The 12,457-nt window shown below is 42.2% G+C and overlaps 1 protein-coding gene across 2 annotated transcripts in view; it reads left to right on the forward strand.

The window, feature by feature from the left end:
• TNFAIP8 (TNF alpha induced protein 8) overlaps positions 1 to 12,457 on the forward strand; it is a 158,446-nt gene that overhangs the window by 336 nt on the left and 145,653 nt on the right. The gene's annotated exons all lie outside the window — the stretch shown is intronic.

The raw sequence follows: 12,457 nt of genomic DNA on the forward strand, positions 1-12,457 counted from the left end.
CCCTGACCGCTCGCGCCCATCCGGGCGAGCCCCTGGGCGCCCTGCCCGCCCGGAGACTGTCCCGCGGGGTGTCATGCTCCCGGGGTCGGGGCGCGGCGGGCGGAGGGCACGGCCTGGAGGGTGGGACGCCCCAGATTGCAGGGCGAGATGCTGACCCGAGATTGCAGCCCAACATAGTCCCGCCAGGGACTCACATATTGATATTGGCTTTGAGATCTTTCGGTGGAGAAGAGGTGTGTGTGTGTGTGTGTGTGTGTGTGTGTGTGTGTATGCCACCTTATGCCAAGGCATCAGAGGAGCGCCCTCGAACCCAGGGCCGCTGATGGACATGCACACGACCAAGGTGATTGGCATCAAGCAGTTTTCCTAAAACACTGGGTGGCAGCGCCCGAAGGGAATCCTGGAAGGCAGGGGGCAGTCGTGGGTGCCAGTGTTGAAACAGCAAAATCCTCTGGGTGACTTGGATCTCATCACTTTTCACGTTAGATGTATATTTTTATCTGTTGGTCTGTGCTGTATGAATTCAGGGCATGTTTTTGCTTTTTTTTTTTTTTTTTTTTTTTAGAGAAAGTGAATTGAGTGGCTAGGGGGCAGTGACTCTGGGAAGAGGGCAGGATTTGCATGCATATGTGGTCCTGCATTCAATCCTAGCCACCAGGTGCCAGAATGATGTTCTGATTCTCTCTTGCTCTCTTAGATAAATGCATCTTTCTTAAAATGTTAACTGAAGACCATGGAGAGAGTGCAGCAGTATACAAGACTGTCATGTTAGAGGCTGAGAGGGTTCGAGTTCAAGCCTCAGGACCACCTTATACCTCTCATTAAATGAATTTTTTAAAAAGATTTGATTATTTATTTATTAATGAGAAAGATAGGAGGAGAGAGAGAAAGAACCAGCCATCGCTCTGGTACATGTGCTGCCAGGGATCAAACTCAGGACCTTGTGCTTGAGAGTCCGGTGCTTTATCCACAGTGCCACCTCCCAGACCATAAAGAAATGAGTCTTAAAAACCACTTTTTTGTTTTTGTTTTATTTTTAGATAGATCCAGAGAGACAGGAGAAAAAGAGACTACAGCACAGAAGCTGAACAAACAAAAAACTAAGCCAGGGAGATAGCTCAGCATTGGAGCACAGGACTTGCATGCCTCCACCCCACTGTTCTGTTCCTAAAACAGCATATGTCAGAGCTGAACAGTGCTTTGGTCTCATAAAAATAAATATACCTCTTATTTATGTTAGGTTTTAATTTTGAAAGTAGGACTATACTTGAATCCATCCTTATGAAATGACTCCCTAGTTGCTGAGAGCTCACCCAGTTCTATTAGTCTCTAAATTATTGCATTTTCCAGTTTACTGTGTTCTTTTCTTTTTCTTAATTGGAGGGATTAATGATTTACAGTCGATAGTAAAATACAGTAGTTGGTAGGTATGTAACATTTCTCACTTTTCCACATAACACTCAATGCCCCACCTGGGTACTCCTCCATCATCATGTTCCAGGATCTTAACACCACCTCCCCCCTGCCCTGGAGTTCATTACTTTGGTGTAATACACCAAATGCCAGTTTACTTTTATTGTCTTGTTATGAGAATAGAGGGCCGGCAGAATAGCTCACTTAGACAGTGCACTGCTTTGCCATGTGTGTGATCCAGGTTCCAGCCCAGCCCTTATCCATTGAAGGAAGCTTCTCTGCTGTAGTCTCTTTTTCTCCTTCTGTCTGTCTCTCTGTATTTGTCTAAAAATATTAATAATAAGAGGTACCCATTTCCCAACTACCACAACAAGAATTCACTTAAGGTATCCCAGATATAATTAAGAAATTGTTCATTGAGGTACAAGGATCGTCAAACTATAGGATGAAAAGAAATAACCAGAATAGAGCTTCCTTTAAATGGCTGTTGTGCCTTGGCTTAAGAAAGTTAGTTGATAAATCACTTTAAATAAGTGCTGTTGCTTATCTCAGCAGATATTTTTATCCTGGTTTGAATCCTGTTTTACACAAAGTGTTTGCATAGTGTTTTAACTAAGGAAACATGCGATGAAATGTAAACATATGATTCCATCTCTCTTTAAAGAAAGAAGTAATTATCACAGTTAAATGTCTGCAAGCATTTATTGCCACCTTCTAATTAGATCTTTTATGGAGAATTATGCCAGAGTTATTGTTACTATTCAAACTGGGAACACAGTGGTAGATCCTTTGCAGATTTTGGGGGGGACCCCTATTCCACCTCCATAACACACTGATTGCCTCCCCAGCCTCTTGTCTACCTTTTGAATTTTTTTAATCCGTAACTTGAGTAAATAAAGTTCAGGGAAGTGAACTACTTCCAACCTCTCTGTAAAATATGAATATCTTAGACATTGAATGATTGCATTATGTTCTTTGTATTAAAAATACAGAGTCTCTTTAAGTCATTATATTCATCTAGATGATCTGAGCATTTGAGAACCATTGCTTACTAAATATAAAGAATCTCCCTGCCCATTGAGTGAAGTGATTCTGCATTATGTTGTTCTATACATTTTTTTTTTCTTTAAGGACAATGTTATCTGTTGTCCCTTTCTAGATGAAAGGAATAGCTCTCACCATTGTCACCTCTGTTTTCTGCTTCTACTGTAGTGCTAGTTGGTGTAGTGTTAGCTTGGCAAGGTGTTTTGAGGACAGGCCATCTGGGATCCCACCGAGTTGCAGAAAATGAGGGTGAACAGTGTTTTCTGAGGCCCGTTGTCTGCAATTCTTCATTCTGTTGAAACTGGAGGAAAGGGTGTGTGGAGAGAAATGATTGCACCCAAACAGTTCTCATTAGGAAATACAAAGGGGGTGAGGGTGGGGTGCCATAGGGGAGGGTAGATTTCTGGGTGGTTTATGATTTGGGGAACTTGAGCTGACTCTTGTAGTTGTACTTGCCTCAGTGCCAGGCTCTCCAGAGGGCTCACAGTTAAGCCAACCAGTTCATCCTTTTCTGCTTGGGAGAGTAAGCCCTTGAAAGCCATGCATTTCCTTCTGGAAGATTGCATTCATTCCCAGTGGGAATCCAGCTTTGCTTCCTCAACATGCAGAATTGTCCCATCCCAGCCCTCCCCAGTTTGCCTAGTTCTGATAGATGGCATTGAAGATGGGATACCCCCTAGGAGGCAAGGAAGAAAAAGTGATCAGTAGGGTCACCTGTTTTTCTGTTTGAGCAAGATACAAAAGCACCACTTCGCTATTTATGATAGTCCGTTTGATTTTGCTTTTCTGCTGTTATCTGGTGCTGGGGTTTGAACCCAAGGCTTCAGGCATGCAAAGCCTATATATACTCTGCTACCTCTCTGGCAGATGGCTTAGGGAGGGTTGTTGCTACCTGGCTGTCAAGTAATGGTGGGTAATGGGGACATGCTTAGGTAACAATGTGAATAAAATTCTACAGATTACACCAATTTGACGTCAGAGGGCTGAGCTTTCACACAGAAGTGAAGGGAAGGCTCAGTGCAGTGTCAGGTGGACTCTTACCACCTTACCAGTCGCTGTGGTGCCACATCCTGCATTTAACACCAAACACACATGCTGAGAACTTTACACACCCCAGCCTCTGTGCTTCCCCCTGGCTAACAGTTTGCTTCCTAACCTCACCTCTCTGGCCATGGTCACAGTGGATGGCCCAGGAGGCTGAGCCAACTGTAGTTTCTAAGACTTTTGTCCAGTGAAGGTGCTTCTCAGCAGAGTAGATGAAAGCAAAATTAGGTGGTTTGTGAAGAGGAAAAAGGGTTTTTTTCCCCCCAAATGTGAATGAGTTCAAGTAGTAGCCAGTGGGTGTTAGCTTGTCTATATTTTGGTTGTAAGAGAAGAATTTAAGTTACAACTGGAAGGTAGATCAATTCTAGAAAGTAAGAGACAAGAAGTATCTTAGAAGCCATCTAGCCTTTGTGACTTAGACCTTAGTGTTTACCATTTTACTATGATATGCTTGTTTGGAGGTGTCTGTCTGCCCAGTTTCCAAGCAAAATTAACTGAGTTCAACCTATGTCTCAAGTGTCCACAAAGGCCTGGCTTCTGAATGACCTGGTGACTTGCAGAAAAAATGTTGGTAGGAGCAGGACTCTGAATGTGAGTTGATAGTGGCAAAAGTGAGCTCAAACTTCTGTCTCATAAAGGAAAGGACAGGAACTTCTCTAGGAGAGTAGAAGAAGAACCATTTTCAAAATAGTACTTTTTCTTCTCATGAATGAGAAACTGAGTAAGGACATTTCTTTGACTGCCTGTTTCAAATAACCAGTGACATGGCTGCAACAAAACTGATTTATAGAATTTTGTTTTCTTGGTCTTTCATGTCAACTGTAGGAGTTGTCTCAGGGATGGATAAAATTTACCTAGATAGTGCTTTGCTGTGTCTATGACCCAGGTTCAAGCCTGGCCCCCACTCTATAGGATGAAGTATTGTTGCTGTGGTGCATGTCTGTCTGTCTGTCTCTTTCTTTCTCTCTCCCTCTCTCTCCAAAAATCTGCCAAGAGCTAGTAGTGAAACCCTAATGATGATTAAAAAAAAAAAAAAAAAAGGTCAAGTGAGAAACTTGTTTTAAAATACCTTATGTAGCTGGAGAGATAGAATAGTGGTTAATGTAAAAAGAATTTCATGCCTGAGGCTGTTGAGTTCCCAGGTTCAGTCTCCAGCACCACCTTTAGCCAAGCTTCACAGTGCTCTGGTCAAATACATACATACACAAATAGGATATATAATATAATGAAATACCATAGGGTCAGCAATAATCAGACACATTCTTGGGGGGGCAGTTGCTTTTTCACTAGAGCAGATAGTTTATCTTTCTGAAGCAAGTGGCAGAAGTACAGAACCAGCTGCAGATCTACAAGTATGTCACCCTAGGGTGGTCTTTGCTTCTCTAGGCCCAGAAGGGTTATAGTCCAGCTTCAGGCTCTCTTTCTCTCCTGGAGGCTGAGGATGTAACCTGCAGCTGTCTTCCCAGCCATAAAGGAGAGAGAGAGAGTGGTCACTGGACCTCCAGCAGAGTAGCCAGAGCAGACTTAGAAACAAATCAAAGCTTGTTTCTTTAACAACAGAGGAGGGAGAAATGAAGTCCCAAATCCCACTCACCGGTGGTTCCTCAGACACTGAGGATCCAGATGTGTTTGAGTCTGAAGCGTGCTGGCTTCCAGTGACTCTGCTGAAGCCAGCTGTTCAGGTTTCCACCACCACTGCTGGCTATGTGACTTGGGACCATTTACCTGAGCACTCTGAACCTGCCACTCAGAGTGTTTGTTTTGTGGGATTAATGGATGAAACCAGAACATCGCCTTTGCTGGGAGTCGCCATCCAGGTCTTGTTTCAAAGGGCCGCTGTTTGTACTGGGCCAGAGAGGAGAAGACAGAGAGATGGTGGGGAGAGCAGGAACTTACATCTATTTTGAGCAGCAGCTTTCTTTGACTTTTTCCACTGTGCCCCCATGCCAGAGGAGCCCAGAGGTTAGAGTGTAGGGAGCACCATTTCAGTAGTGTCCAGCTGTGGGGTCATGTGATGATATCAGAGGTTTCTTGTTGCTGCAGCAAACCAGAGCAGGGTGTTGAGGTTTGCTGAACCAGAACATGAAATTCTATGGCATCTTTGTAAGTTGGGGAACATTTTTTTTTTAATTGCCACTAGGGTTATTGCTGCGGCTTGGTGCTGGCACTATGAATCATCACTCTTGGTGGCTGTTTTTTTCCTATTTATTTATTTATTTATTTTTATTTTCTGTTTCATTTGACAAGACAGAGAGAAATTGAGATGGGAGGCTGATATAGAGAGGGAGAGAGAAAGATAAGACACCTGTAGACCTGCTTCACCACTTTGTGAAATGTCCCCTGGTGCAGGTAGGAATGGGGTTTCAAACCCAGATCCGTACACATTGTAATGTGTGTGCTTACTGGGGTGTGCCACTGCCCAACCCCCTAAGTCTGGGAAATTTTAAAGGCCCCGCTACAGGACTCTGGTGAGTAATGGATTGACCTTTCATCACTGAGGCCCTGGCTTAAAGCAGGTAAGAAACCAGATTATCAAAACAGGAAGGTGTATGTGTGTGTGTGTGTGTATGTGTGAGAGAGAGAGAGAGAGAGAGAGAGAGAGAGAGATGGTGGGGGGAGAGAGTAGACTCAGTTTGGCATGTCCTGGGGGGAAAGTTTTGAGAGTTCTGGGAAGAGGCAGGCAAGAGATACTGCATCTGAGGTGTCCCCTGGGGCAGGCTCTTCTGGGAATTGGTGCTGAGTGGGGCATAGGCTACATTCATGAGTATCCGGAAAGAGTCTACAATTAAGAAACAGTCCACCCAACGCCTTCTCCTGAGTTGACTCTTTTCCTACAGAATGGATTCATTTGGGCCAGGGAGTTAGCTTGAAGGGAGAGCAGGGACTCACATAAACCTCTAGATGCCCCCAGATTCTATCCCTGGCACTGACATATGCCAGAGCTGATCAGAGCTCTCCGCTGTTTCTCATAAAGTGAAATAACTGCCAATGCCCATGTTTAGCAGGGAAGAAATTATAGTAGAAATTATAGTAGCCAGACCTTCCACCTTCTGCACCCCATAATGACCCTGGGTCTATACTCCCAGAGGATTAAAGAATAGGGAAGCTTTCAGGGGAGGGCATGGGATATGGACTTCTGGTGATGGAATTGCATGGAGTTGTACCCCACCCTTCTTATCCTATGGTTTTTGTCAGTGTTTCCTTTTTATAAATAAAAATTAAAAAATAAAATATATAAAATCTTTAAAAAATAAGATGAAAGTAAAATCCAAAAAAAAATTAGGGGCTGGGTGGGCTGACAAAATAGCTCACTTGGATCTTGGCTAGTGTGCTCCTTTGCTGTGTGCATGATCTAGGATTGAGCCTGGAAGCTTTGATGCTTTAGTCTCTTTTGCTCTCTGTCTCCAAAAAAAAAAAAAAGGTGGGGGTGAAGGTGGGCTGGGAGACAGCATAATGGCTATGCAAAAGGCTCTCATGTCTGAGGTTCTGAGATCCTGGGTTTAATCCTTAGCATAAGTCAGAGTTGAGCAGTACTGTGGTTTAAAATAATAATAATATATAATGAATAATTTTATATATATATATATATATCTCCAGAGAGCTGACTCACCTGGTAGAGTGTGCACCTTGCCCTGCGCCCTGCCCATTCAAGCCCTAGAACTACATAGACGTGCCATGACACCAAAGGAAGTTCTGGTACTGTGGTATCCCTTCCTCCCTCTCTCCCTTCCTTCCTTATTTTTAAAAATTTATTTTCCCTTTGTTTTTTTCATTGTTTTAGTAGTTATTGTTGTTATTGTTACTGATGTTGTTGTTTTCTGGGCTAGCTTGGGGGTGCCTCTCCCAGGTGCGTACTCTCTGGGTTGGAGAGAACTTGAACCGGAGCCAGCCTGGGCTGCTACTCACTCAGCCACGAGAGGGAGATGGCCCAGGAACAGACTTCATGGCTGCGAGGCAATGCAATATCTTTATTGATCAGAGACCCAAGGATTTTAAAGGGTAGACCCGGAAGTGGCATGTTGGAAATGGAAATGGCTAGGAAAGGGGTGGAGAAAGGCAAAATGGGGCTGGAAAGGTAGGAACTTCCTTAGCAACTATTTCGAGGGTTTTAACTGGTAGGATTAATAATACCCTGTGGGCAGAGAGGGTCTTGAGGATAAAAAGAAGATACATCAACTGAATCGAATGGTTGGGGATCTTTCAGGAAAAACAATGATTATGTAGATAGGCCATAGTATCAGGAATGCAGGGTGGAGCAGGGGGATCTGGCTTAATGTTTTAAGGAATACCAGGCTCCTGGAAGCAGAAAAATACAGGGTGCTTTGTGAGGCTTCTCACAATTTCCTGAGAGTTTTTGGATAGGGCAGAGAGAAATGGAGAAAGGAGGGGAAGACAGAGAGAGGAAGAGAAAGCTAGACCTTTTTCACCGCCTGTGAAATGACTCCACTGCAGGTGGGGAGCCAGGGGCTCGAACTGGGATCCTTAACACCTGTGATTGCACTTTGCACCACGTGTGCTCAACCCGTTTCTTTCTTTCTTCCTTCCTTCCTTTCTTTCTTTCTTTCTTTCTTTCTACCTTTCTCTCTTTTCTTCCTTCTTTCCTTCCTTCCTTCCTTCTCTGTTTTTCCGTTTGAGTGTAAAAGTGGCCCAGGAGCAGTAGAGAAGCTGCCTACCTTTGGTCCCCGCTCTGTAGAGTGCATCTTCCCATGTACAAAGACCAGGACTCAGGCCCCTGTTCCCCACTTACAGGAGGGATGTCTCATTAGCATGAGGGAGTGCTATAGGTGTCTCTTTGTCACCTCCCTGTCAAGTTCTCTCTGTCTCTTATTTTTTTTTTTTTTTGTCAGGGCCAGGCAGTGGCATACCTGGTTAAGAGCACACATTACAATACACAAGAACCCAGGTCCAATCCCCTGGTCCTACCTGCTGGGAGGAAAGCTTCCTGAGTGCTAAAGCCAGTGCTGCAGGTGTTTCTCTTCTTCCTCTCTCAATTCTCTTCTCTATCAAATAATAAATAAGTAAAATTACTTTTTTTAAAAAAAAGTTTTTATCTAAGAAAAGTAAAATTTAAAAAAATCAAAATTTAGTACAAACCATCTCTGTGTCCACTTGTTCTATTTGTTTTTTTATTCCTATTTTATTTGATAGACAGAGAAATTGATAGTAAAAGAGGAGATAGAGCAGGGGAGAGACAGAGAGATACCTGCAGTACTGCTGCAGCTCTCCAGAAGCTCCCCCCATAAGCAGATACTGGAGCTTTGAATTCTTGCACTCAACCAGTTGCATCACCACCTGGCCCCTTTAGTTATTTATTTTTAGTGCAGTATGGCTGTCAATCAAAACAACAGAGACAGACTTCCAGAGGTGGGGCTACGGAGCAGCAGCAGCTGTGTTTCTCTCCTCTCCTCTCCTGGGTCAACTAGGAATACCAAAGGAGACCACCTGGAATCTCAACAAGACAGGACTAGAACCACTTCACCAAATCACCGGTGAGTGCTGACATGAGTGGCTAGTGGACCGAGAGAAGCCTAGGGAGAGATTAAGTGGCTGGTAACACTTCAGCAGTTGAAATACCACCTCTGGTCTGTTTCACCAACAAAAAGATGGCTGAAGGGAGGAGAGGACTCCCCTAAGACTCACCAAATGCAACTGTGAGTCTCCATTGCTGCTGCCCTTAGAATCTGGAACAGTGCGGAGGAGGCCCTGTGCTGACAGCAGGGTACAGACTAATCAGGAAACTAATTAACTAATCAGGAAACTCAGGAGAAGATCTATATCTAGGTGGCCTAGCAGTTTGGCTTTGAGAGTCTGTTTGCATAACCACTGGATTATCTCTGCCACATCCTGGTTTATCTCTAGGTCAGGAGTCAGTGATTAAGCTAAAAAGCCTACTTATAGTTTAAAAGCCCTCAGGCTCTCATAGCCTACAGGGAAGAAGAAGAACAACAAAAGAAGCTTTTAAGCCACTGTGCTCCAACTCAGGGATTAAAATAATATTGAAACAACTGTCAATTTCCACAACTGTGAACCCTTTAAGTAACTTACTTAGACACAATTCAGTCCAGGCAAGAGTGGTCAGTAATTTGAAAGTACTGAGAGAGAACTCATGACATACTATATAAAATGGTTAAATCAACAAGAAGAAATATTGGAGAAATGAACCAGGACAAGAGTCCAGCTAAAAGCTGTCCAAAGGTTGAAGCACAAAATAATGAGGTCAGTATCCAAACACTAGTTAAGGAAATTATCATAGGAGTGAGTAAAGAGTTTCAAAGAATTGTCATCAGAAATGCAGAAACAACAAACAAGACTCTGGAAGAAAACACTAATTATCTCAAGGTCATTAGAGAGCAGAAAGCTGAAATAGCTGAGCTAAGAACACAGCTAGCTGAACAAGCTAAAACAGTATCAGAACAGGGAAACAAAATAGATGAATTCCAGAAAACAGTAGAGGACAGAGAGAATAGAATCAATGAGGCTGAAGACAGAATTAGCAAGATCAAGGACGAATTAGAGACAACTAAAAAAGAAGTAAGAGATCTCAAAAAGAGATTAAGAGATACTGAAAACAGCAACAGAGACCTATGGGATGACTTCCAAAGAGATAATATACGCATTATTGGCTTAGCAGAGGAAGAAAGAGAGGGAGAAGAAAGCATTCTTCAGGTCATAATAGCTGAGAACTTCTCTAGTCTAGACAACATCAAAGACATAAAGGTTCAAGAAACCCAGAGGGTCCCAAACAGAATTAACCCAGACTTAAGGACACCAAGATACATCGTATTTATAATGGAAAAGAATAAGAATAAAGAAAGGACCCTGAAGGGTGCAAGAGAAAAACAGAGAGTCATCTACAGAGGAAAACCCATAAAATTAGCAGCAGACTTCTCCACACAAACACTACAGGCCAGAAGAGAATGGCAAGATATCTATTGAGTGCTCAATGAGAAAGGCTTTCAACCAAGACTACTGTACCCTGCTAGACTGTCATTCAGACTAGATGGAGGCATAAAAAGTTTCTCAGACAAGTAACAGTTGAAGGAATCCACTATTACCAAGCCTGCCCTGAAAGAAGTTCTGAAAGGTCTCCTATAAACAGTCAGACCACCATAAATATGCCATATATCAGAACAGTCTAAAACTGTACAAGAATGTCATTAAAGGATCTTCAATCTTTGATATCAATAAGTGTCAATAGCTTGAATTCACCTATTAAAAGTTACAGAGTAGGAAGATGGATCAGAAAACACAACCCAACAATATGTTGTCTAGAGGAAACCCATCTAACTCAATAAGACAAACACAGACTCAAAGTGAAAGGATGGAAAACTATCATATAGGCCAATGGCCCACAAAAAAGGACAGGAACAGTTATTCTCATATCTGACACTATAGACTTTAAAATAAATAAATTAAAAAAGATAGGGATGGACACTACTTAATGCTCAGAGGATTAGTCAATCAAGAGAACTTAACAATTATTAACATCTTTGCACCCAATGAGAAGCCGTCAAAATACATCAAACATCTACTGAAAAAGCTACAGCAATATATTAACAGTAGCACAGTCATAGTAGGGGGCTTCAACAACCTACTCGATCAACTTGACAGATCTTTCAGGCAGAAAATCAATAAAGACATGAGTGAGCTAAATGAGGAGATAGATAAACTAGAACTATTGGACATTTTCAGAGTCATTCATCCCAAGCAACTGGAATACACATTTTACTTAAGTCCACATGGGTCATTATCAAGGATAGACCTTATGTTAGGCCACAAAGACAGCATCAGCAAATTCAAGAGCACTGAAATCATCCCAGACACCTTCTCAGACCACAGTGGAATTAAACTGAGACTTCACAATTAACAAAAGATTAGTAAGAGTCCCAAAATGTGGAAGCTCAACAGTACACTATTTAACAACTACTGGGTCAAAGAGAAATCAAGGAAGAAATCAAAATATTTCGAGAGTTCGACACAAGCTATCAAAATATTTGGGACACAGCTAAGGCAGTACTGAGAGGGTAGTTCATAGCCATACAAGTACACATTAGGAAACAAGAAAAAGCACAATTAAACAGCCTGATTGCACATCTTAAAGACCTAGAAGAAGAACAACAAAGGAACCCTAAAACAACCAGAAGGACAGAAATAACTAAAGTTAGGGCAGAAATCAATTAACATTGAAGATAAGAAAACCATTCAGAATATCAATGAAAGTAAATGTTGGTTCTTTGAAAGAGTGAACAAAATCAACAAACCTTTAGCCAGACTCACAAAACAAAAAAGGGAAAAGACCCAAATAGTTCAGATTGTAAATGAAAGAGGAGATATCACAACAGATACCACAGAAATTCAACATACCATGTGAGGCTCCTGTGAACAACTATATGCCACCAAGCTAGAGAACCTGGAAGAAATGAACGATTTCCTAGATACCTACAAATTCCAAAACTAAGTAAAGAGGAAGTAGATAACATAAACGGGCCCATCACAGCTAATGAAATTGAAACAGTTATCAAAAATCTTCCCAAAAATAAAAGTCCTGGACCAGATGGTTTTACAAATGAATTCTACAAAACCTTCAAAGATGAGCTAATACCTCTACTTTTAAAAGTATTCCAGAAGATTGAAGACACCAGAATACTCCCTTCCAGCTTCTATGTAACCAACATCACTCTGATACCGAAAGCAGATAGGGACACAACCAAAAAAGAAAACTACAGGCCAATATCTCTGATGAATATAGATACTAAAATATTGAACAAAATTCTAGCCAGCCAGATACAGCAGTATATTAATCAGGTTGTTCATCATGACCAAATGTGGTTTATTCCAGGGATGCAAGGTTGATTTAATATACGTAAATCAATCAGTGTGATCCACCACATCAACAAAAGCAAGACCAAAAACCACATGGTCATATTAATAGATGCAGAGAAAGCCTTTGACAAAA

Source organism: Erinaceus europaeus, chromosome 2, assembly GCF_950295315.1.
Source record: "Erinaceus europaeus chromosome 2, mEriEur2.1, whole genome shotgun sequence".
Classification (NCBI taxonomy): Eukaryota; Metazoa; Chordata; class Mammalia; order Eulipotyphla; family Erinaceidae; genus Erinaceus; species Erinaceus europaeus.